The 27713-nt window shown below is 43.2% G+C and overlaps 1 protein-coding gene across 3 annotated transcripts in view; it reads right to left on the bottom strand.

Annotated features, from left to right (window-relative positions):
• CHST9 (carbohydrate sulfotransferase 9) overlaps positions 1–27713 on the bottom strand; it is a 131155-nt gene that overhangs the window by 78412 nt on the left and 25030 nt on the right. The gene's annotated exons all lie outside the window — the stretch shown is intronic.

The raw sequence follows: 27713 nt of genomic DNA, 5'->3' as shown, positions 1-27713 counted from the left end.
GTTTTATATTCAGGGACCCAGTATTGTTTTAGGATGGTAGCAGTGAGATTAGCGTGGTTTTTTTAAAAATAAAACCCTATCAATTTAAAAATGGAACTTAGAGTGATTACCATGCTCTAGTTTATTGCAATGCTCTGAAGAAAAGATTGAGGATTTATTAGAAGAAATACGTTAGCTAGGTCAGCAGAAAACCACAAGAATTTTTAAAATAATTTTTGTACCTGTTAGTTGTTGGACAATTACCAAAAATAGTTACTGATACTGTAAAAAGATTTTAATCTGAATAAATTTATTAAAAAATATCAGGTTTCTGCATCAACTAGGTTAAAAAAAGGCAGACTTAACACTTGGACTCCTCACAAAACCAAATGGCTTAAAATTACCTTTCAGAAAGCTTTAAAATTTGTTTACCTGCTCTAGTTATGGATTATTTGGATCTACGGATAAAGACTGCCTTTCCCTTTCTTCCTTTTGCAAACAACTTAAAAGGGAAAACAACCCTTAGGGTAGCTGACAGTCCTGTAACAAACAGCAATCTGTATTGTAAAGTCATGCTGGTTTTACTTGAAAGAACTGGATCCCCAAGAGGGTTTCATCTACAGCCATATTTAACCAAGTGCAGTCAAAAGCAGGTGCATTAGAACGTCTCTAATTCACACTTCACTCATCCATGCACACAGAATTTCACTTACGAAATTCTGAGGCTTCTTCACCTCTCAGTAAAAGTTTAACAGCAGAGTGATGTAGTGAGGTCTCAGAGGAATCAATTATTTTTACAAGCCATTACAGAATATTTGAAAGTATTCTATGAAGTACTATCACAACTAATTAAAGTACATTTGTCAAATAAATAAAGTGATGCATTATTATTTTCTTTCTCACTCACAAATTCATTTAATCAGTTATTTGCAATGGATCTCTAATATATTTGAATGAATTTAGGAGGTTTTTGCATACAATAAACTGAATTTATATCCCGTTATGGGTAATAAATAGTTAAGAAGTTTCTTAATGTTCCACGACTACTGAAAAAATATCTGCAGTTTAATTTCCTAGCTTCTATCTATGGGAATATAAACAAGAGACAGGAAAACAAAATGAAAACAGCCATGAAAGCTGACAGTTACTTCCTCATATCTGGTCAAATTTACTGTTGTCTTTGTTAGACTGCACTAACATTTACTTAATCCTAGAAGGCGATAAAAGAAAAATATCAATGCCTTGGTAACATGTATATAGTATCTCTTCATGGTAAAATGCTTCTCTCCTACCCCACAAGATCAAACTCCTTTGCCAATCATTACAAGCGACATTATTTTGCTCATGTTCATGTTAAATAAATATGGGATTCTGCCCACCTTAATGAAAGTTTGCATAAAATGTGAGTCCTCATTTATTTTCTCCTCTTTGAGTCTCAGCACTGGAAGAAGCATGTTTCTTGGCTTTGAACATAAACAATCATTCACCTCAACAAAGCTAATGACTATTTCAGTCCTGTTACTGTCCTCATTAGCAGAGAAATGCTGTACTGCTTAGAGGGAAGTGCTGCTCAACCTGACCCCAAGAACTCCAGCAGACCTGTGACCTCTCATGCCAGCAAGCTCTCATTTTTGGAAGCAATCAAGAATTAGACCTTTCAAAGGTGGAACTTAAATCCCAGAAGAGTCAAGACTACAGTTTAATAGATTCCCCTCTTTAAAGTAATTAGAGCAGCATTCTCCAATTTAGGCTTTTTCTACACTACCACTTCTGTCGGTCGGGATGTGAAAAAAAACACAGCCCTGACTAACATAAATTTCACCAACAAAAGCGCTGGTGTGGACAGTGCTATGTCGGCGGGAGACGCTCTCCTGCTGACATAGCGAACTCCACTTGTTGGCGGTGGTTTAATTATGACGGCAGGAGAACTCTCTCCTGCCAGAAAAGAGCGGCTAGACAGGAGATCTTACAGCGGCACAGCTGCAGTGGTACAGCTGTACTGCTGTAAGGTCCATAGCATAGTCATAGCCTTACTATTATGGGCTGGTTCACACTGGAAACTTACAATGGCATAGCTACGACTTGGAGAGGTGTGAAAAAATCCACATTCCTAAGAGACGTAGCTATGCCAACCTAACTCCTAGTGTAGGCAGCACTAGGCTGATGGAAGAATTCTTCCATCTACCTAGCTACCGCCTCTCAGGGAGGTGGACTAACTACAGTGATGGAAGACCCCTCTCATCACTGTAATGAGTGTCTATTCTGAAGTGGCAAGCTGCACCACCATAGTGTTTTAAGTGTAGATATAACCAGAGCCTTTGGCACATATGTAGTTAGTGTGATGTAACCATCCATAACCTATTACATTTAATACTTGCTAGAGGAATCTGTGGAAGGTACTGATCACCAAGAAGAATCTCACTTTTAGTGGTGCATTTCTGTAGATCCAGAACACACACATTATTTAACTATCATCTTTACAAAACAACAAAGTTCCTGTCTCTGTAGGGACAAAAATGGGAAAAATATTCTGTGGCCTTCAGCGATAAAAGATCACACATCCTCTCATGAAAAACATTTTCACAGAATTAAAGGAGTAATATGGTGGGGGGTGGGGAATAAATAGACTGGAAGATCTGCCAGTGAAGGGTTTTTTTCCTACAGTTCATTTTCTAGTGTTTTGTCAAATCTAGCTCTAAACAATGGGGAATTCCAAAGCCTAATTTTTATCTGACTGCCAGATGTTTCTCCCAGTGTTCAGTCTGGAAAGTTCTGTTTAACACTTTTAATTACACCACCTTAAACGTCTCTTCTCCATATCCTTAGCATTTACATTGAAATATTTTTAGATAAAGGATCTGGGCACATCATAAACTAGTCTAACTAAGTAGAATTCATCTTTTTAATCTTTCCTTATTTGCCAAACTCACCATATTATTTTTGTTGCTCTTTGATTTGCCTCTAATTTGTCAGTATCTTTCTGGCAATGTGTTTCCAGGGGAATTGAACAAACTAATCTAGTGTGATTAGTTCAGACAAATACAGAGAGGGACTCTTACCACACTGCTGAGAACATGGCTGTGAGATGATGCCGCTGTGGATGCATGGTTATTGGTGCTTTTCAGGTTCCTCCTTCCACTAAATACTTGGATTTCAGATTATTCTTCCGCCACTGGACATTATTTGTCAACAGAAGTTATTCCTCCTACTTTACCTCATCTATCAGTGGTGAGTTTTATTAAGATGCCAGATTAAGAATGATGTTAAGGTGCACCAGAACTAACCCCAAGCCTTCAATAGACACCCCTAGCTTGATACATGGATGTTCATTATTCCTTAAAACTTCAGTCATTTTTCACTCTTCATGATTGTATTCCTATACAATCAAATTTCTAGTTCAGGTTTTAGATGACAGTGTCAGATGTTATACTAAATTGCAAGTGCATTACTTAATATAAAAAGACCTGATGGCTGAACAGAGCAATCTACTTTATCTGGCAAAAGGTTTTATTTCGTCTGTGAGCTCAATCTACTTATTCCACAATTCCGTTGCTGGTCAAAGAAGAGAAGAAAAGAACAGGAAATAGAAAAAGGGGTGGGGGAAGAGGAAGGCAGACACTGACCAATGAGGAAAGATTAAAAGGGCTAATGGCAAACTCTGTTGCCAGGTTTTTTTTTTGTTATGAAACTGTGTTTCAGTAAACCCCATTGAATCCACTACATATGTCTCTTGCTGTCAACATCAGAAGTTGGTTAAGTGCTCACACTTTCTATTGCTAATACTTTGATCATTGCCCTTGGAGAAGAAAGTGCTGAGCTATCATTTCTAGAGTTAAGTGCAGTCATTCCACTGATCCATAAAGCAATATCTAATTATAGGGCAAAAAAGGATAGTGAGTTTCACAAGCAGTTTCAATTTTCTTCATTTCTAATGGGAAATGGAAATTGTAATTGAACCTCCTGCCCATCTAAACGTGAAAGACAGACCACAGCAAAAATTCAGTTCTACAATTTGACTGAAATATTTTTTTCCAGGGGTGGGGCCCCATGGAATAGAGGGAAAAAATGGACAGTGCATAAGAAGATACAAAAAGTAAATATCTCCCAAATGAATACTATTGTTTGAAATGCAGACTGGCATCCACTTTAAGCAGGTATACTTCCATTTTAAAAATATTAAATGTTCAAGTTAACTTGTAGCTTGAGAAAATAGCCTATACATTTGTAGTTAGGCAGTCATCACAGAGCTCAGTCTCTGTTTGGTTTAAATTGCCTCCCAACTGCTATCCAAAATGTGCTTTTCTTAGCAAACAAACAATCATCCCAACTCCACTATATTTAAGTGAGCCTATGTAACTGGAGACATAAACTTGGCTCCCCCACCTAGGCTAGCACGTACCTGCCAATCAGTCACACAATCTAGTAGCGTGATATGTGTCAATCAGTCTCAAGCATGATGTCAATGTTTTGTCATACTCCGTGATCAATCATATCTTAAAAGATAAAAGTAACATACCTCAGCCATATGAATGAATTCTTGCAGGAAGGAAGTTCTGCTCATGGGCTAATGAAATCTTTGAACTATTCACTCTTTCATCAGTAACTATTTTGGCCTACACAAGCAGTCAAGAATGTGCAGGCTCATTTTCAACATTTAAGTAGGTAAGTAAAACAAAGGAGACAGAGGGAAAAAATGCTGAAATTATTTCCCCATCTGTAATGGGCCAAAACAATTGTAGATCACAATCATGATAATCAAGTCCATTTTATTCTTTGTGTCTATTAAATAGATATTTTGTTCTGATTAGGTAACATTAAAAATATAGGAGTAGTAACACTTTAGCAAGTCTTATTTTTCCTCTTCCTTGGTACTTCAGCGTCGAAATGTTTGACATCATCAGGAGCTCCAAGTGAGGGGAAGAAATGGATTATTTCCCCCATACAAATACATTTCTTTTACATATGTACCTTGTTAATTCTCAGTAATGACAGAGGCCCACTGTGAATTAATGAACCTTTTGAGTTAGCAGCTAAGTGACTAAAAAAGTAAGCCTAATACATCAAAGAGTAATTTCCTCATTTTGACAAGTTTAATTTTAATAATTTACAATACTTTAATTTACTGCAATATGTTTTGTGAAAATAATGAAGTCCTAGCAACTGCTTTCAGTACAGTGCTGAGTCATTAAATGATCTTTCCTAATCTATGACAAAGATTTTTGTGCAAATTAGTGAAGCATAAAGAAAGATTTTATTGCACTAGTGTCAGGTTCCTGGGGCAGCTCAAGCAGCTCAAGGTCAGATTTCCAGGTCAAGGTCAGAATTTGACACTGGGGATCTGGGTCCAGAGCGAGGGTCAGAATCCAAGAGCCAAAGTCAATGTTGGGAGCAGAGAAGCACAGTTGGTCATAGCAGCTCGCTGGGGATCCATGTTCTTGCTAAGACACTTCCTGGCATGCCGTGTGAGCTTCTGTGGGGTCAAGGGGCCAATCAGGAGCCTCTAAGGAGGTTATCAATTGGGTCTCTTGAATGGGACTTCCCACAGTGTACTTCTGCAATGGTTTACGGGCAGCGGCTGGGTTACAGATGTCAAGTGGCAATGTGGAGGTGACTGTCTGGTGGCTCTGCTGACCCAGGTTTGAGTCCCTACTTAACCTCCTCTTTCCAGGGACACCTTCCCCCTGCCCGAGCACAGTGTTTGTCTATGTGGACTACACAGGAGGCTGCTACGAGGTCAGGCACACGGAGCTGGGAGGCCCATTCCCAGGACTGCTCCCCCCAGGGCTGTAATCTTCCCAAATTGGTGAGGTACCAAACAGGAACCATGTTTGATTTTAGAATCCAAAAATCTCATGCACCTTGTATTCATCGTGACCCTGGACCTGTACTAGAGAGGGTGGAGGCCGCTGTCAGCAAGCAAAGGAGTGTATCGCTGACACGTAGCTTCAGCAGCGATACATGGAACACCAGGGATACCCTGAAGGATCTGGGCAGCTGGAGCCTGGGTTGATCAGGATGAGCTATTGGTAATCCAGTTTGCAACAAAGATGGTCCATGTGGGAGGTGGTATGCTGAGATCTAGACCTTTTGTCCAACTGCCAAAAAAGTCAGGGTATTCTGGAGCTGGCACTCAGTATATCGCTTGGAGTTCCTCTTAGCATTTTCAAGATGTGTCTTAAGCTCCCCCTGGACGTTGTGGATCTGCTATACCCACACAGTGGCTGACATGGAGATGGCAGGTACAGCCAGCTGAAAATGGGAACAGAACAAGAAAATTCATGTAGAATGGACTCTGCCTGGTGCAGACATGGTTGGTGTTATAGTGGGTGAATATTGCCTGAGGTAGGAGAGCGACCAATCGTTTGGGTGATTATTTGTAAAGCACCGTAGATACTGTTCTAAAACCTGATTCATTCTCTCACAGTGATCATCCGTCTGTGGTTGGTAGGCAGAGGACATGTAAGTGAGGATCCTGAGCAGCTACAAGGTTTTCTGCCATAACGGTGACACAAAAGTTGCAGAGCTTGGTTGGATGTGACCTATTTGGGAAGCCTATAGAGACAGACGATGTGCATCACCAGGAACTGAGCCATCTCTTCCACAATGGGCAGGCGTGCAATGGGAGTGAAGCAGGCCGTTTTGGTTATCGCATCAACCATGGTGAGGATGACAGTGTGTCCATCACACAGGGAGCTCCGTTATAAAGTCCAGGGTGGTGGCCACTCAAAGTATAGCCAGGGTCTCTAAGTACTGGAGTGACAAAGCAGGGGGGTCTCATGTGTGTCCTCTTGGCATGAGTGCATACTTCACAATAATTTATGTAGGAATGCACCACTGCTAACATCCAGGACCACCAGAAGGTGTGAGCAGTCAGACAAAGGGTCTTGAGGCTGCTAACGTGGCCTGCTAGCAAGAAACTGTGGCGGAGTCCCAGGACCTCCAGCTGGGAGCATCCCAGTGGGATGTACAAGCAACCCTTAAAATAGAGTAAGGCATCCTATACCTGATGTTCATTGGGTGGGGGCTTCCTCCTACCACTGAGCTGATCCAAAGACATGAGGTCTTGAGAAATGGTTTTCCATTTCTGCCACAGGGCGTGCAGGTCAGGGGTCACCAACCATGAGATGCAGAGGATTATGGGGAAGCGTGGTGAGCGGATCACTCCAACCCTTAGGGTACCTTGGTGACTGTGGATAACACTTCCCAAGGCATACTCTGCTATGTCACTGGGCCTGAAGACAGGAATGAGCCATCTAGTATCTATGAAGTTGGGGGCTGCCTGGGCCTGCACTAGGATGCTCATAGCTTGTGCAGCATCAGCATCCATTAAGTTGTCTGCTGCTCCGAGTGCCCATTGTGGGGGAAACTGAAGACTTGCCACGTTTCCCACAATAGAAACCACACACCATGGTGGTGATGGCATCTTTCCTCTGGAATCACACAGCAGCAAGCTGTATGGGTTCTGGGACCAGGCTGAGGGATGTTACCAGGGACTGTTGGCTAGACTGTGGCACTGACCCCTTCCTTTCTTTGCATTGCTCACGCAATCAGTTGACCTCACTATATGGACTGACAAAAGGCAACCAAATGGGTCAGCGTTTCCACACAAGCTAGTTCATCTTTAAACCTACTCGTGTAATCCCCACTGAATCTGGTACAGCTGGGATGACTCGTTGTACTCAGTGTGAAAGATGAGTCACCTGAAGAGGGCAGCATAGGCAAACAATTCCTTCCCTGTCAATAGTTTTCACAGGGCCACCTCAGCTGAGTAAGTGCACTGAGGATCATTAAGAAAGTAGCAGGAAATGGCTGAAGGAAGGCTTCCCAGTTCATCAGCATTAGAGTTCTTTGTTCTAGCAGGAGTGAGGCCCAATCCAACCCCTCTCCCATTGAGAGGCTAATTACCAAACCTACCTTAGCTAGATCAGTGGAGTAGGATTAGGGGTGGAGCTGGAACTGTAAATGACATTAAGAAACCCCTGAATTTTCAGCAGTCTCTGCTGAAGCATTTAGGAATGGGAACAGTCAGCCCCTGTATGCAGGGCTGCTGGGTGTGGTGCATGTCTGGAGTGCAGTATTCTTGCTTAGGAGCAAGGGAGTCTGCTTCTGCAAGGACTGGTCCTCGGCAGCGTACTATGCCAGTTGAGTCCACAGCGCAATGTTTTCTGTGTCGTCTGCACCCACAAGGTCCGGTTCTCCGGCCAGAGTCACAATCACTTGTGCTCAACATGTGGAGTTCCTCTTGAAGACAGTCAATTTGTACAGGCATTTGTGGTGCCCTTTGAGACATGCTGGGTGGGGATGACCTACGGCCTTCATGTTCCCATTGGACTGGCCTTCACCAGGGCTAAGGGGTAGTACATGCAAACTGTCAGGGTCCTGGGTTGGGGCTCAAGCAGTCCGAGGTCAGGTTTCTGGCCTGGTTGTGTTGGGGTTCCAAGTCAAAACCCAAGTCAGAGCCAAGATTGATGCCAGGAGTTAGGGAGCAGAGAAGCACACTCTGTCATGGCAGCTTGCAAGGAATCCATGTGGTTGCCTGAACACTTCCTGGTACACCCTATGGGCTTCTATGGGGCCAATCAGGAGCCTCCAAGAAGATTGCCAGCCAGTCTCTCAGGTGGGACTTCCTATAGCATACATCCACTGGTTTGTGGGAAGCTGCCAGATTACAGCTGCTATAGCTGTAGGGAGGTGTCCAATGTCTGGTGGTTCTGTTGAGCCGGGTTCCAGACCCACCAATCCTTACAGCTAGTTTTAATCAAGTTTTGAGAGCTAAAGTCCCTCCTATAATGTGGGGATTGTTCGATAGTTTGGTACCCAGGTTCTTGTTACCTGGCCTGCCTCCAGCTTGAGGGAGAGTTGCTGGTGCTTAACTGTCAACTCTCTGACACTACCAGACTGTAGGCCACCCAAACGCTCTCCTCTGGGCTATGCCAGTTCTTACTTTGTCTTGCAGGTTAATCATAAGTGTACCCTACTCCCCTGTAAAGCATTCTCCTATAATGTCCAGCCGCTTCTCCAATGCAGGCTCACAGAAATACAGGTTTGCTGTCCCCCAGAGAACAGTGTACACACCAGCTGGCAAGATTCAATTCAGGATCAGTTTCTTGTTTGATACCACAGCACAGATATATTTATAGTGAAAAACAAGTTTATCATCAAAAGATTCAAGAGCTAGTGAGTAAGGATAATGGAAACAAATTACAGATAAAATAAAGTCATAATTTCTAGAAATTAAATTTAACAGGCTCATCTTCTGTCTAACGAAGTTTCTCACCCCAGATGCCCTTTGCTGTGTTTCACAAGGCTGGCTGTGATCTCTTTTCATGATTATAATCACACTAGCCGATTGCTTCCTAGGTATAGGATAAAGGGGTGTCTTCCTTGCCTTCTCCTTATATCCCCAAGAGTTCATTGTCTGTTCTCAGAGTCAGGATAACCCCGTAACTTATTCTCTGATGCGCTGCCTAGTGATTTCACATCCCCTTCCTGCCCCAGTTGACTTTGTATGTAAATAACTCTCTCCCATTGGGTTAGCTTACAATGTTAAATTTACATGGCAACAGAGATAGGCAAACATACATCTGACAGGAAACTGGTTTCTCCACCTCTCCTGTGATACAGACATTAGAACAGATTTTCAATATATGTACTGAGTATCCGTACATACATTTTACAATGATATTAAATGTGACGCTGGCTTTCATAAGACCTCACATGACATTCTTTGATGAACTAGAATCTACATACCAGAATAAGAATAGCCTTGTAAGCCCCTTGCCAGTTGGCATTGAGAGGTTTGTGGGTCACAGGCTATAAGAGCAAAGTTAGCAACAGAGTAGGAGGCGGAGGACAAAGGAAAAAGGTGTAAACCCCATAAGCTTTCAGTTCTCTCTCTCTCATAGCCATCCTGTAATGAAGGGGCTGTGGTTTCCTCTTACTCTATTATGAGCTCCATAATGTATTACAAAGGGCAACACCCTGGACACCAGGTCACAAAGTTTGTGACTTTTTTCTCCCAACCACCATCAATGAGAATAGCTGTTTTGTATTGGATTGACTGTGCATGTCCTTTAAGAGTACTGGTTTGAACGCGTGCCATTCCTACTAAAAGCATTGATCCTCACATGGAGTTTGCATAGCATACATGTCATTTCATTTAATCTGCCAGCCGTAGTCACAAAGCCACTGAATGGCTGGTTTAATGAGTATGAGAACTGGGGGAAGTCTATCTCCATATGCCTAGCAGTACAAGAGTATTCTATGCCGGGACTATCTGCTACTTCTGTCCTATCTCAGACCAAGAAAGTAAACACTATCAGAATTTAGGGTTTACCAGGTCAGATAAAATACCATGCTAATAAGTTAGCACTGGCTGTTCTAGGTCAAGAACAATGCCTTCTCATTTAAACCATACAACTTCCCTCTCCACTGCATTCTCCCAAAAGAGAATGGGGATTATCAAAACTTATGTCCCCATTAAGGCATTATTTTTGTCCAAATTTGAGAATTTTTGGACGTAAGAGATTTGCAATAACAAATAGGCTTGCTCCCCTCAAGCTCAGCTGATAGTGTCTGCCTATTCTTTAAGAAATAAAAAAACAACTTATGTGAGGAAAGTTATTTTAGCATTTTTCATCTAAAAATGCTTTCCTCACTTCACAATGCACCTCCAAAATTCTACTTTTGAAGTGCCAGACATGAATATTTTTTCACATTTAACACAAATGAGTGTTTCTAACTGAATTAGCTAAAACCAACACACCATGCTCTCCCTGCGGGATTAACATAAAAACACCCTTCAACTCTCTCCTCCTCCAATCAACTCATGTAAGGGGATTTGTGAACCCAAGGAACAATCCACAGCTTAAGAGGATCGCAGATCACATGGGAGCTATTTTTAAGTGGATGCTTGTAATAAGTTACTTGGGTTTCTTAACTTGGGAAGTATTTAGGCCTTGGCTCCAGCCGCTTCTGCTTCTGGGGTCATCACTCTCCATAATGGAGATTTCTCAGACCTGAACAGGTCTGGGGTTGGTTTTGGTGACTGCATACAGGGAAGGTTCTCAACATCTTCATGCCTATGTTTTGTGTGGGATTTGTAGACCCCATCACAGCAGAACACAGGAGATGTAAAATGGTAGCTTGAAGCCAACTTTGCCCTCTTTCCTCCTAAATTCTGCATACTGCAGAAATGGAGAGTGAGGAGGAAGAGAGATCCTGGGGTGAAGCTTCTTCATTATGCAGCTAATACGACCTAAATTACATTATGTGACCACAGAGTTAGATATTTCATACACTGATACAGAGCTCAACGTTACCTTCTCACCCTACACATCCCATAATTTAAAACGTATATTCTATTTTTTTAAATCTTAGAACAACTTTTCTATACTTTAGACAAGCAGTGTGTGCACATACACACACACTCTCTCTACACGGCAATGTAAGCCCAGAGTTAGTGGGATTTGAGTCAGATGACTCATGCCAAGAAACTCTGGGCTTGAGCATCTACACTGTATTTTAACCATATGGTAGGGCTCTTCTAACCCGTGCTCTGGCACCCACACTACAGTGCGCTGACCCAAGTCAAAATAACTATATCCCAGAATCCCTAGCGCCTCCTTTCCCCAAAATGTGGCCACTCCACCCCTAGGACTATGGTAAAAAACTTTACTGCCCACCCTGTACATTACCAGGAAGTAGTTCACTTTACAAAAGGCTTCATTGGCTCGCTTTCCATTGCAAACCCAGAAAGCTCTGTGATAGTGTGCTTGCAGATCGGTGATTCGAAGAGAATAGGTTAATGCTGACCTGAGTTGCTGTTATTTGCAAAGAGGGGGTAGCTTCAGTTTTCAATAGAGTGGACTGCAGATTGGTAGAATAGAGAGGACTAAGGAAGTTGTCCCATTGAATTGTGGGATACTTCCAACTGATTCCTAGGACCCAAGTCAAGCAGGGCTGCATCTACATTGCAAGCCAATAGGACTCAGACCCTGGATCCTGGCTTAACTCAAGCTCAGACCCTCTAGCCCTGCAAGATCCCGGGACTCTGGATTAGCACAATTGCAGTATAGACGCAAGGGGGGCTAGGCTTGAGCCTGGTCTCAAGCATGCACTTGCATTGTAGTGTAGATATACCATTCGAGGGTAAATGGTGCCATTATATGCTCTATTTGTAGTGAAATACTTCATGCAACCTCTCAAACTTTGAGGGAGGGAGGGGAGGCAAAAAAAAACCCTATAGGAGCCCATCTATATGACCAGAGAAGGGGGCAGGGATGAAAGAAGCTAAGCTAGACTATCTGAGTAGAGCTATGCTGTCAATAAGTACATTAAAACTTCCTCTGTTTTGGTCTGAGTGTTTTGGTTGTATATGAATCAAATATATTTCCAAATCACAGACAAGGAAAAAACCCAATCACAATGAAGTGAAAGAGCAAAAGAACACAAGAACCGAGAAATGCATATAGTGGAAAAATCAAGGAGAAGGTTATTGGTAAATGTATCAAGGGTCAGTTAGATTTTTTTTAAATGGTAACATCCTAATTCTGCAGTCATGGCAAGTCAAAGGACTATCAAAAAATTCTAGAAGGAATCTTAGGCTAACATTTGAGTTTAAACTACAATAATAAGATGTGAAGGCAATAGCCAGAAGTAAGTTGTCTTTGCTTAGTAGACTTATTCTGCCCACATACACTGCAAAGGCTCAGAGGAAAATCTCTGTTAGCCTTCGGGTATGCTGATAATTGCCATATTATTGTCTTTAATGGAGGGTGATAAGCTGGCTAGTAGGAAATTGGAGGATGACTTTGCCTACACAGCCAGCTTTTGCAAAGCTGTGCACTGTGAATGCCAAGCATGATCGTGCAGATAGAAAGTTGCATTGTCACTATGAACACAAAGGCCTTGTCTACACTACAGAGTTTTGGTCAACAAAAGTGACAGACACTCAAAAATTGCTATGGTAAAAATCGATATGTCATGTTCACACGCTCCCTGTGTTGGCAAAGGGTGTCCACAGTTGGAGCACTATCAGTGGTGTGAGCAATGCACTGAGGGTACCTATCCCACAGTCCAGCTCGACACCTTCTGCCACTAGGTGTTGTGGGAAGGCAGAGTGGATCGCGGCGCATCTTGGGACCTGGCTCAAAATGTGCCATGATGCTTTGCTTTCTGTCCCAGCATTCCAGGGGCTTCCGGCTTTCTTTTGTGGCATTTTTCAATGGTCCTTGTTTGCTGTGCACCCCGGTATCTTTGTGAGAAGGGATGGATCCCGCACTGCTCTCCTATGCTTTGACAACTGTCATGAAGACATTGCGAATGACAGTGCAGTTAATCACAAAGTTCCTGCAGTTAATCACCAAGTTCCTAACTGAAGAAGACTCCCAGTTGCCTGACATACTGTGTGACATGGATAGGAGCAACTTTAGGTTGCATTTGGCTTACAGCTGTAGAGGGTGGACCATCACTTTTGGGCTCAGGAAACAAGCACTGAATGGTAGGATCATATGTCATGCAGATGTGGGATGACAAGCAGTGGCTACAGAACTTTCAGATGCAGAAACTGTGCAGAATGAGACCTGCCCTATCGGTAGAGAAGTGTGTGGCAATCGCTGTGTGAAAGCTGGTGACTTCAGACTGCTCCCGGTCAGTCACGAATCAATTTGAAGTCAGGAAGTCAAACACTGGGTTAATGCAAGTTTGCAGGGCAATTAATCGCATCCTGCTATGAAGGATTGACACTCTGGGAAATGTTCATGAAATCATGGACGGCTTTGCAGAAATGGGTTTCTCTAACTGTGGAAGGGTGATAGATAGCATACATATTCCAATTTTGGCACTAGACCACCTTGTGATGGAGTATATCAATAAGAAGGGATACTTCTCCATGGTGTTGCAGGCACTTGTGGATCACTGTGGGCATTTCACTGACATCAATGCGGGGTGGTCCGAGAAGGAGCATGATGCATGCATCTTCAGGAACACCAACCTCAGTTTTCAGAATGGAGAAAGATAAATAGTGGTGTCCCCCAGAGGTCTGTACTGGGACCAGTCCTATTCAACATATTTATAAATGATCTGGAAAAAGGGGTCAGCAGTGAGGTGGCAAAATTCGCAGACGATACAAAACTACTCAAGATAGTTAAGTCTGAGGCAGACTGCAAAGAGCTACAAAAGGATCTCTCAAAATTGGGTGACTGGGCAACAAAATGGCAGATGAAATTCAGTGTTGATAAATGCAAAGCATTGTGCATTAGAAAACATAATTCCAAGTATACATATAAAATGATGGGGTCTAAAATTACCTGTTACCACTCAAGAAAGAGATCTTGGAGTCACTGTGGATAGTTCTCTGAAAACATCCACTCAATGTGCAGCAGCAGTCAAAAAAGTGAACAGAATATTGGGAATCATTAAGAAAGGGATAGATAATAAGACAGAAAATATCATATTGCCTCTCTGTAAATCCATGGTATGCCCACATCTTGAATACTGTGTGCAGAAATGGTCGCCCCATCTCAGAAAAGTTATATTGGAATTGGAAAAGGTTCAGAAAAGGACAACAAAAATTAGGGGTATGGAACGGCTTCCGTATGAAGAGAGATTAATAAGACAGACTTTTCAGCTTGGAAAAGAGATGACTAAGGGGGGATATGATAGAGGTCTATAAAATCATGAGTGGTGTGGAGAAAGTAAATAAGGAAGTGTTATTTACTCCTTATCATAACACAAGAACTAGGGGTCATCAAATGAAAATTAATAGGTAGCAGGTTTAAAACAAAAGGAAGTATTTCTTCACACAACACACAGTCAACCTGTGGAACTCTTTGTCAGAGGATGTTGTGAAGGCCAAAACTATAACAGGGTTCAAAAAAGAACTACATAAATTCATTGAGGACAGGTCCATCAATGGCTATCAGCCAGGATGGGCAGGGATGGTGTCCCTAGCCTGTTTGCCAGAAGCTGGGAATTTGCAACAGGGAATGGATCACTCAATAATTACCTGTTCTGTTCATTCCCTTTGGGGCACCTGGCATTGGCCATGGTCGGAAGACAGGACACTGGGCTAGACAGACCTTTGGTCTGACCCAGGACAGCCATTCTTATGTTCTTAAGCTACAAGCAGGGACTTTTTTTCTGGACCAGAAGATTACAATGGAGGATGTTTAAATACCCATAGTAATGCTGGGAGACCTGGGTGTACGCCTTACAGCCATAGCTTATGAAACCTTACACAGGAAACCTGGACAGCAGTAAGGAGCGGTTTAACAGGCTGAGTAGGTGCCGGATAACCATGGAATGTGCCTTTGGAAGATTAAAGGTGCACTGGCGATGCCTTTGTGGCAGGTTAGACCTCAATGAGGATAATATTCCCATGGTCATAGACACATGTTGTACATTGCATAGTCTTTGTGAAGCTAAGGGTGAAAGGTTTGCTCAGGGGTGGAACATTGAGGCAGATCACTTGGCTGCTGATTTTGAGCAGCCAGATACCAGGGCTATCAGAGGGGCCCAGCAGGGGCAATTCGAATCAGGGAGACTTTGAGGCAACACTTTGAAAATGAGAACCAATAATGTATATCTCTGTGATTGGTGCTGTAATGTTACATTACATGTAGTTTTCCTAGGAAGCAATGACGACATTTAGGGCCTTACATTCCAGTAAGCAAATGATTACACTGCCTGTGTATGTAGTGGAAAGTGCCTGTTATCTCAATTTGTAGGAAACAAAGATGAGTTATTGTTCAAAACCTTTTCTTGTTTAATAAAGCAACAACACACACACACACTCACAGGCGCACTTGGTAGGAAAGGAGGTACCATGGAAGGGCAGACTTTCAGAGCTGTGTGTATGTCCAGCTATCATTTTGAAAAGAGGGAATGAAGGGGAAACTGAGAAGACCCGGAAACCGGAAAGGACTGTGCAGGCAGAGGGTTTTCATTTGTTTTTTTAATTTTTGGGGGGGGGGGGTGCGGGACGCGCATATAAAAGAGTTCTCAATGTGCTGCAGGGAGGGTGGGCATGCATCTACTCAGTCTGCAGCATTATTAAGGACTTCAGCATCTGTGTTTGGTCCTCCATTACTTTAATCATCTGCTCAGTAGTGTCCTTCACAAACTTCTGATTTTCTTTTCTGTCCTGCCTTTTTGCTTCCCTCCTTGAGTTCCCTTTTCTGTGCATTGGAGAGATGCAGTACCTCCCGGAACACATTTCTTTTCTCCGTTTTGGGCGCTTTCTTATCTGGCAGAGACACTCGGCGAGTATGTGTGTGTGGGGGTGTTCCTGAAGGCCACATCTTCCAAAGCACAAGGAACAATGCACTGAAACATTTCAGTAAAATACACCTTTTGCAACGTAACAATCACTTTCTCACTGACCCTTGGAAAGCACACATCTTGACAAACACCCAAAGCATGATGAATGTTGGCTGGGGGTGGTGCTCTACATGGGGAAAAAGAGCACTCTGCAAGGGTTGTGGTGCAGCTGACTAGGGAAAAAATTCTAAAATTCTCCCACACTTTTCCACAGGCAGGGATCATTGTAGCAGATCTCATTGCTGAGGGTAAGCAGGGAAGTGAGGGTACATCTACTACACACTTATGGCTTCCACCCTGGTCCCTATGCTGCTCACCTGTGTGCTGCTTTGGTCCCTGCACAAGTGATTGCTGAATGGGGTGGGAAAGTTTCCGACAATGGGGAAAGGAACAAAGCAGCTCTGCCAAGGAACCTTTGGCACAGGATTGCTGAGTACCTCCAGGAAACTTTCCTAGAGATCTCTCTGGACTGGGGTGGCCAACCTGTGGCTCTTCAGAAGTTACTACGTGGCTCCTTGTATAGGCACTGATTCCAAGGCTGGAGCTACAGGCGCCAACTTTCCAATGTGCCAGGGTCTGCTCGCTGCTCAACTCCCGTCTCTGCCACAGGCCCTGCCCCCACTCTACCTCACCCCTTCCTGCCCCCTCCCCTGAGCCTGCAGAGCCCTCGTTCTTCCCCCTTTTCCCCCAGAGCCTCCTGCACACCACAAAACAGATGATCAGTAGGTGGGGGAGGGAGCAGGAGGCACTGATCGAAGGGACTGCCAGTGGGCGGGGGGTGCGGGGAGCATGGTGCGGGAGCTGATGGTGGGCTACTGACATATTACTCTGGCTCTTTGGCAATGTACATTGGTAAATTCTGGCTCCTTCTCAGGCTCAGATTGGCCACCCCTGCTCTGGAGGATTCCCCAAATATCTCAGCGTGCATCAACACCCTATTCCTCCGTAATGATTAGATGCACGGGCAAATGTGTAGCATACAGAAACAGTCAGCCTTGTACATTTCTATACCCTGAACCCACCTCCGCACTACACAAACCACAGGCACTTACCAGGCATCTCCTTTCCTGCTTCTTGCTCGCTGGACAGCAACTGCTGAGACTGGCTAGACACCTCCGGAGTGGAGAACAGTTCCTGGTTGCCTGCTCCACCGGGAGCTCATCATTGTTGTCTAACTCCACCTCTTCATCAATGACTTTGTCCTCTGGGTTAGGTCCTCTTTCCACCACCTCCAGGCCCACTGAAGTATCCACAGGGCTCTTGGCAGTGAGGGTGGTGTCGCCACCAAGGATAGCGTCCACTTCCTTGGAGAACCAGCAAGTCTTAGGTGCAGCACCAGAGTGACGGTTTGCCTCCCTCACCTTATGGTAGGCCTGCCTCAGCTCCTTTATCTTTGCTCTGCACTGCTGTGTGTCCAGATCATAGTCCTTTTCGCATGAACCTCAACAGATCTGCCCGTAGATATAAAAATTCCTACAGCTCAAACACAGTTGGAACTGCACAGCCTCCTCTCCCCATATACTGATCAGACCCAGCAGCTCCGCAGTGGTCCAAGCAGGAGAGCGTTTGCTGCGATAACCTGCCACGGTCACCTGAGAAGATGTGATGAGACCTCTCTATGCTGAGCCAACAGAAAATGGAATTTCAAAAATTCCCAGGGCTTCTAAGCGGGAGGGGAGCATGGTTGTTTACCTGGCTGCAGGGCAGTGGGAGTTCAAATTGCTGACTAGAGTGGTCAGATTGGGCATTACAAGACACTTCCTGGAGGCCAAGTAGAGCGATAAAATCACGCACGGTGTCTACACTGGCACTCAACAAAAATTTTGTGCAGAAAGTCTTGTGTCTCCCTCAGGGTGGTTTTATTTTATCAGTGAAACACGGCATTTTTGCCAAAGAAAGTTGCATTGCAATGTGTACGCATTCACTGTTTTGTCTATAAAAGCTGCCTTTTGTTGACAAAACTCTGTAGTGAAGACAAGGCCAAAGTCTTGTGATAAAATTTGTCACTCATTATGCAATACTTGTCAGAAGATACAGATGCACATTGTGTAAGAGGACAATGATACTTATGGATTTGGTCTCCAGGAGAAGCCCTGCAGTAGGGAATTTGATTGGAAGGAGTGCTGCTACATAACATTGCTAATACCTTGTATGGGATACACATACAGGTTGAGATTTTCCAAGCCGTGAGGGATTTAGCCACGTCTTCTATTAATCATCACCTAAACCAAATGGTCAAATTCTGCTCTTCATTACATACATTCAACCCTATTTAGTTCCACTGGCTGCACAAGTGTAACAGAGTACAGTTTCTTCCACAGTGTACATATAGTAGTGTCTAAAATTCACTGTCCTACAGAAGTCATAAAAATCACTACCCTAAATAAATTAATTGTGAAGATTTCACAAAAATATGAAAGATTTTTTTGTATTATATTGATTTGACTACTAAACCAGACTTGACTGGCAGAAGATTTCAAAGACTCAGAAGCCACACTAATACATGGTACTAGTTTACTCCGTATTCTGGTAACATTCACATCACAAATACATCCAGAGGTCAAAATTTGAAGTGGCAGAGCAGGAAGAAAAGGTACCTCCTGATGTGAAATGTACTTTTCAGCTACGCTAGTCTCAAATTAAAATATAAGACCATGAATAGGTTGCATTGAACCCCAATTAAAAGTTGTGGGAAGTTTTCCACAGAAACACAGTAACAATGTAGAAAATAGTTAGTCCCCATGTGCTTAAGTACTATAATAAAGACTAAACGATTGCCTTTTAGTCTTGCTTTTTCTTTTACATCATCTTCAGAGTTTCTTCTTTTCTTTAGTTAAAAAACATTATCCAACGTAGAGACAGTTTTCTTCCTTGAACACTTTGCAACCCAAGAATTGGTCCTGAATAGTTCCAACTAAATCATATGCTGTTTGTATAGCAATATTGATCTATTCTAGGTATATATGCCCTCCCCCTCACCCCATCATCATAGTATGTTTAAACACCTCAACAACCCTATGAGGTAAGAAAGCACTATTATTCCTGTTAAGGCTGGTGGCTTGCCTACTTTCACACAGGAAGCCTGAAACAGAGCTGTGGATTGAACTTGGGTCCCAAAGCACTGGACCATTCTTCCTCCATTAATATACCAATATAATATGTAGCTCAACTCCGATGTGACCAAATGATCATCCAAAGTCAGACAATGGACTCTCTTCAATATTCCCCAAATGAAATGAAATGCTAGGTCTGCAATAAGACTAATGTAATGTTATAAACTAGAGCTGCCTGGAAATTTTTCAACTTTTTTTTTTTTAAACTGGAAAATACCAGTTTGACAATCTACATGTTCTGCTGGAATTGTCAGTTTCATCCAATTGTCCAGTGGAAACCTGCCTGATTTCTTGAAAGCTCACCTACCACGCCCCTGGCAGGCTGCCTTAGACTCAGAGCCAGGCACCTGGCAATCCCGGCTGGAGCAGAGGCTCTCCAGGTTTCTAGGTTCCCCACCTAGTGCAGGATTCTTGGCAGCCCTCGGAGTTTAGGCTCCAGCTGGGGCTTCCAGAGCCTCCAGGCTCTGCAGTAGCCCACCTGGCAGGCAAGCTGTCAGGAAACAAGGCAGGTTTCCTCGCCTGACTTGTCAATCTCTAAGAAAACCATTACCTGGAATCATATATCTATTAAACTAAGAATTGTTATAAAAGCCATACCTGGGCCGTTGTGGGGGATTGATACTACACTGGCTGCCGATAATAAAGTTCCCTTTTTGACTCAGCATTATAAAGAAATTAATCAGTACACATTATATTGGCCTATTGTACAATCAGCTGTGCAGTCCATTAATAGACAGTCCTTTTTAGATCACCCACCAAGAGCTTCACACAAAACAGTACAGCAAATTTGACTGCTTTGATTTCTAGATCCCATCCATTTTTTTGCTTCGAGGGTATGAAAAACAGGAAAGTGATTTGAAGATGTCACACTGTTTCAATATATTCTCCAGATTCAACTCTGGCAAAGAGGTTACGTTGAGGACAATGAAACTGGCAGACAATCATCCGGGGGGGGGGGCGGGGGGGAAGTTATGAAAAACAATTCAGTTAAATCCCATCCCATTATAGCAGTAAAGCTGTAGGTGCCTATTTCAAAAACATCTGTTCAGTTCATTCTGAACAAATGAAATCATGTGCCCGATGCTTCTACAGTACATTTAAAGATTATATCCCACCTCTTGTCATGTATTAGCTATTTTCAACTTCACATGAACGGATAACTCTCCAGAATAGTAAGAACTGAAGCTATAATACAGGTGCTTAGGACACCCCACTTCCATTTCACTTGTCATATTTAAACACATATTGAATAAATGGCATTGAGAAAGCCACCAAGACACTCAGATTACCTTCTCTTACACAGCAAGAACACGGGGACATCCAAGGAAATTAAAATCAACCATTTAGAACACAACCAAGCTGTGGAACTCCGCCACAATATGAGGAAAATAGCATAGTAGGCTCTAAGAGGACTACATATTTATATAGATTGGGCATGCCCAGTTACCATAAGGTTAAACAAAGTTAGAAGAAAGGTTTCAGGATAGTGGCCAACCAATAGATGCTTGGAGTGCAGACGCAGTTTCCCCCACAAGGGACACGGTTGTTCTGCTTCATTATGGGGATTTTTACACTTTTTTTCTGAAATATCTGGTCCTGGCTGCTGCTGGAGACAGGATAAGACTCTAAGTTCATTAGGTCTGATCCAGTATGGCATTTCCTATATTTTTACTCTTAAGACTGTTACAATGCAAAGTATCAAACTCTACCCTTGATACAGATATTTGCCAAATACAGGAGTAGAAAAGTACTGCACAGCCTCCCTTCAGCATACATTTAATACAGAAAAAGCCAACTCTGTTTTGATCTATATAGTGAAATTCATCCACTTATATCCTGTTCTCTCTGGGAGATTTTCCAATAGCACTATAACCTCCCTCAAAACAGCATTTACTGATCCCTTTAAATCCTCTCTTTCTGCCTCAAGCCATTACTGGTTCGATAAAAATTATGCACAGTGGGTATTTTGACAACAGGGATAAATACTGAATACTCCCAGAAGGGCAGCCTCAGTAGAAATGGGGCATTTCAAACCAGTAACTGAAGAATGGTTGACTACTGTATTACTGTTTTGCTCCTGCTGAGTTTGTAAGATAGACAGTCAAAAAATGATCCCTATAAGCTACCCAAGACTCCTATTAGAGAAGCATTTCAAGCTTACTAAAAAGGATCTGGTTAAATTATTCACTGAAAATGTCTATTGCTAAGTTGGCCCTTTTTGCACACTGATCCTGGTTTCTACAATTATATTAGGTAGTCACAGACTAGTATATTTGGACAAATTTCACACAAAGGCTTTGTCATAACCATGAGGGTAGCGTAAAATTCCTCCTTACCTGTAAGGGATTAAGAAGCTCTAATAACCTGGTTGGCACCTGATCAAAGGAACCAGTGGGGACAAAAGATACTTTCAAATTGGGGGGAGGGAGGGAGGGAAGGCTTTTGTTTGTGCTCTTTGTTTACATGGTTGTTCTCTCTTGGGACTGAGAGAGCCCAGACAGAAATCCATCTTCTCCAACCCATCCTAATCCAAGTCTCCAATATTGCAATCAGTATAGGTAAGCCAGGCAAGGCGGATTAGTTTATCTTTTGTTTTATGTGAATTTTCCCTGTGTTAAGAGGGAGGTTTATTCCTGTTTTCTGTAACTTTAAGGTTTTGCCCAGAGGGGGATCCTCTGTGTTTTGAATCTGAATACCCTGTAAAGTATTTTCCATCCTGATTTTACAGAGATGATTTTTTCCTTTTTTTTTTTTTTTTAATAAAATCCTTCTTTTAAGAACCTGACTGATTTTTCCATTGTTCCAAGACCCAGGGGTTTGCGTCTTTGATCATTTTGTAACCAATTGGTTAGGATACTAGTCTCAAGCCTCCCCAGGAAAGGAGGTGTGTAAGGCTTGGGGGGATATTTTGTCTCCAAGACGTCTCCAAGTGGTCTCTTCCCTGATTCTTTGTTAAATCGCTTGGTGGTGGCAGCGTACCAGGTTTTAACCTAAGCTGGTAGAAATAAGCTTAGGGAGCTTTCATGCAGGTCCCCACATCTGTACCGTAGAGTTCAAGGTGTGGAAGGAACCTGGACATGGTGGCAGCTGTGGGATCATTTTGAACCAAAAGCACAGGCTGAAGAGGTTTTGGGTTTTTTTAAGCTGAGAGCAGCTAGAGGGTTTTCTGACTCTTTGCCTGGAGAAAGAGGTGTTTTTACAAAGGGATTTTTCTTTTCTGAGCTGGAGTTTTCTCTACCTAAAGGCAGGGTAGTTAACCTCCTGCAGGGAAATTCACAAGTTTGTTTTTTTTTCCCCCTAACTCTCGAGTATAGCTAGAGTTAAGCACAAGAAAGCAGGAACATGAGTACCAGTGAAGCAGCTACTAAACTAGAGCTGGCTAGACTGGAAGCAAAAGAGAAAGAAAACGACCATAACAAACGGATGGAACTTAGACAATTAGAAATTAGTGAAGAAGAGGCTGCCCACAAAAGAGCTATGGAGGTAAAAGAAAAAGAAATGGAGGAGAGGGGAAAAGAGAGGAAGCATGCACTGGAGATGGAGAAGGCAAGGGCTCAGCAGAATATACCAACCAACCCTAGCAATCCTTCTCCAGGTACTGCTTCCAATCCCAGAAAGTTCCCCACCGATAAGGCAGATGATGATAGTGAGGTCTTCTTAGAAAACTTCGAAAGGGCCTGCCTTGGGTACAGCATCTCTACAGACCAATACATGGTAGAGTTGAGACCGCAGCTCAGTGGATCTTTAGCAGAGGTGGCGGCTGAAATGCCTAAGGAACACATGAATAGTTATGAACTTTTTAAAACCCAGGCAAGAGTCAGATTGGGGCTAACACCCGAGCATTCCCGTCGGCAGTTCAGAGCCCTAAGGTGGAAACCAGACGTGTCATTTACCCGACATGCCTACCACATTGTGAAACATTGGGATGCCTGGATATCAGGAGCAAGTGTTAAATCTCCAGAAGATTACCCTTCCAAATGCAAATGGAGCAGTTCTTAGAGGGTGTTCCTGCGGAAAAAGAAAGGTAAAAATCATCTCTGTAAAATCAGGATGGAAAATACTTTACAGGGTATTCAGATTCAAAACACAGAGGATCCCTCTCTGGGCAAAACCTTAAAGTTATAGAAAACATGAATAAACCTCCCTCTTAACACAGAGAAAATTCACATAAAACAAAAGATAAACTAATCCGCCTTGCCTGGCTTACTTATACTGATTGCAATATTGGAGACTTGGATTACGATGGGTTGGAGAAGATGGATTTCTGTCTGGGCTCTCTCAGTCCCAAGAGAGAACAACCACGTAAACAAAGAGCACAAACAAAAGCCTTTCCCCCCTCCCACCCGCAAGATTTGAAAGTATCTTTTGTCCCCATTGGTTCCTTTGGTCAGGTGCCAACCAGGTTATTTGAGCTTCTTAACCCCTTACAGGTAAGGAGGAATTTTAGGCTACCCTTATGGTTATGACAGGCTTATTCATGAATTATTTGCTTTGGCAGTTCATGGTGTGTGATTGGTCATCTAAGTCACATGACACTGTTTCTGCTCCCTGATTAGATTGTCTTTTAATAAAAGCTTAACAAATGAGAAATACTAAATCTAATCCTTTAGGTATGTATCCCCCTGCTATCTGGAGGTTCCAGATGAGAACAGGTTTCTCCAGTCCTTAAGGATCTGCCTATTAATGTGGCTGAACCATGAACAGTCTGTAGGAGCAAGGAGCCTGACTGACATGCCCTGGGTAGCCTGCATAAGATTGAGACTGCCCAGGCATGAGTGATGGGTAGAGCTAGGCAGAAAAAGATGTTCTATTCTGCAGAGGAAATCAATATTTTGAAATCTGGTTTTGTTCAGATTTTGAATGAAAAACCAAAAATTTCAGAAGTCTCCATAAAAAGGAATCAAGCCCCAGGTCCTAGGCAGTCCATTTGGTGTGCTGCTGGGTGAGTGAGCTTGCAGGAAACCAGGCACTCTTGTGATGGAACCCTGCCTCGGTTCTGGAATTTTGTGGAAGTTGAACCATCTTGGTGAAACATTTTGATTTTGACAAATTGGCAAATTCTTATAAAAATGTTTTGGCAGAATTTTTTTGATCAGCTTTATTGCTGAGCCCAGACAGAGCGGGAGTTGTGGAGAAGAAAGTTAACTTCAGGGAGTCTGACTGCAGCAGGAGGGGACACAGCTTCTCTGATGCTCTAGAAGGGAAGGAGAGAAGCATATAGAGAGCCCAGATTCGTCTCAGGTGAGCTACAAAGCCACCAAGGAGGGAGGAATAAGTGGACTTTTCCATCCTCAGGAACCAGTGGTGCTCCAGGAGAGGGCATATGGCATAACTTTCCAGATGAATCATTCGTTCTGAAGTCCAAGGAAATTCAGCATTCATGTACGTTTTCATGACCACCAACCACACACTGGAATACTTGCCAACAATGAGCAATATAACCCTATTAAAAAAACAACAATGAAACCAAGCTGCCAAACTTACAGCATCTATTCATGAATTATTTTGTAGTCTTCAGCCAGCTGTACTTATTGACTAAGCCACATTAATTCATGTCAGGAGCCAGACATCAACTAAGAGGAGAAATTTTGGAATTAAGGATCCTAACTGTATGTTTTGGAATGCTGGTGTGGTAACTTTGCAGGGCTGGTGTGCAAGAGTGCGATGGTATAGTGCTCATACACCCTGGTGAACTGAGGGTTAAAGAATAGCTCTGGGCCCAGATGGCCCTGCCCAGCCACAGCCGCTTGGCATGCTCACATTGGAGGTGGGGCTCAAAATGGAGCAGCTCAGCTCAGTCTGGGTGCACAAAGTCCTGAACAGCAAGCTCCTGCAGAGAAGCTGCTGGGCTCCATCTGGCAGAGATCAGGCCCCACTGCTGAGCGGCCATAAGTCCTTTACCCCATGGAGACCAGGAACGATGGACTGCCACTAATAAAGGAAGACCCTTCGGAGCACAGAGAACTCCAGAAGGAATCCAGAAACAGACCAGTGGCATTGACGGAGGAACAAAAGCCAAGGTAGGAAGCGGCCCAGGCATAAGGGCACCTGTCCCTCAGCCACACAGCTCAGCTATTATTCACAGGGTCTTTAAATTTAAAGAACAACATTAAGAAATAGCTACTACATTTCAATTCATGCCACAATACTTGATGTTTTCTCTGAAGTACATCAGATGGCATGGAGAATGGGCCAAACCCAGTAATCCTTACTCAGGCAAAACTCACACTGACATCACATAAAAGGCCACACTTCAAGACTGTTGTATACATGTTGGCTTCAATGGAAGTTCTGCCCAGGTAAGGCCGGTAGCCATGCAGGGAACCCCTCAGGCACTGATGCCTCAGCACACTAGTGCTGTGCTACCCCATACAGCTCTCTGCTCAGTTCAATCCAGCACACCAGGCAACAGTGCTCTAGTAATCTAAGATAAGTGTAGGGGGCATACTTACCCTCACCCTCTGGGAGGCCTTCATCCTCTCTTACTGAAGACAGTATGATGCACCTGCTCAGTCCTATCAGACAGTCCCTTCTGGCAAACCAGAGGAGATGGCTCCTGAAAGAAGCTGCTTCTGAGACCCCTTTAGCTACTATTCTTCCCCTTTCCTTGCTGTACACAAGGGCAGGGAGCATGAACTGAAAGAGCAAAAAGATGATTCCAGGTGCACAGAGCAGTGGGAGAGAGGAGCAGAGGACAGAAGAGTAGAGTACATGGTAGAGTTGGAAGCTGAGATCACTGAATCAACAGATGGCTCAGGAAGGATTTGAGATTAGCAAGTTACTTTCTAAACTGGGTCCTGAGAGGTGAGAGTGACAGAGCAAGTGTGAAAAGCTAAATCAGAGTGGACACAGAGGTGCTTGGGGAAGACCAAGTCAAGAGGACATTCATAAGGCAAATGTGGGAGTCACAGCACTATTGAAAAATGAAAGATGTGTGAGGGGCTGGTGAGTGAGTGAGATCAAGCCATAGAAGAACATGGAGTTACGTCCGGTGTGAGCATACATGAGCACTTGGAGAAAGAGGAGAGATAGCAAAGAGTGTATTCTAATGAGGAAAAAAAAATGATTAGAGTGGAAGTAAATATCTAACCTGTAACCTATCAGGGGACAGAGTGCTAATGAACACGTAGTTTTCTGCTTCCCTACAAAAATCCAGGTCTGGTTAGGAGGCAACACCACAGCTAGGAGAGCCTTTGAAACCGGAGTAGAACATTCATATTAGCAATAATGTGAAGTTTAGCAGATGCTCCAGCAATGTACCAGGCTTCAATTAAGATATACCAGGAAACTGAATGCTCAGTGCTGTAGGAGCAGATAATCTTCTAAACTCAAACCTAGCCAGTTTTCAGTCACATAGCAGCTGCATGCAGATATGACACTTGTACATTTTGAGCAGGGCACTGCAAAGGCTAAAACCAGTTCTGCCTACAGCAAAAACATTTGTCCCTACAGGCTCTTAGCGTGACAGTTCCAAAGTGTGCACAAAGCATGCTTTACATTTTTTTAAACAAAACAAAAAACACAGTCATTTGCAGACTAAGAACCTCTAGCTGTCTTACTGGCAGCACGCTGCTACTGATATGATTAAAGAAGCACACAAAATCTTTTTGATAGTTGTCAACTTGGAACTTCCCAAAACTCCAAGCTAGTTCATTGCCAAAAAGCCACAGGTATACAGACAAAGTAAAAAATCCAGTTGAAGAGTAAATTCAATATCCATATTAAAGTAATCTCAAATTGCACTGTATGTTCACAAATGTTTCAAATTGTTTTACTTAGTAGCAACATTTAAGTGACCATATTTTTAGAAGAGAGAGATCATAATCAGGGACAGTAAACAGCAGGGAGGTGCTGTAAAGGAGATACAGGTGTTTGGACTAAAAAGAGTTGCTTTTTAAATTGGGGGCGGGAGGGCTCAGGGTTGAGGGGAGAGAAGGGAAGGGAGGACTTAAAACCTTCTCTTCGCAAGACAACGTGTCACTCAGATGAAACTCAGAGAAAGCCAAAAACTGTTTTACGGCTATATGATGAGTTAGTACAACAGTGGCACTCCTGCCATAGTGGAACACTGCCTGCATTTGTGTTTATTCATGCAGAACACTTAGGGCACGTCCACACTTACTGGGATCGATGCTGCAGCGATCGATGCACCGGGGGTTGATTTGGTGGGTTTAGTGAATACCCGCTAAATGGACTGCAGATCGCTCTCCTGTCGATTCCAGTACCAGAATGAGAGGAATAAGGTAAATCAATGGGAGAGAGTTTCTCCCGTTGACGCAGCGCGGTGTAGATACTGCAGTA

This window comes from Chelonia mydas, chromosome 2, assembly GCF_015237465.2.
Source record: "Chelonia mydas isolate rCheMyd1 chromosome 2, rCheMyd1.pri.v2, whole genome shotgun sequence".
NCBI lineage: Eukaryota > Metazoa > Chordata > Testudines > Cheloniidae > Chelonia > Chelonia mydas.
This window is presented reverse-complemented; position numbering and strand designations above follow the sequence as displayed.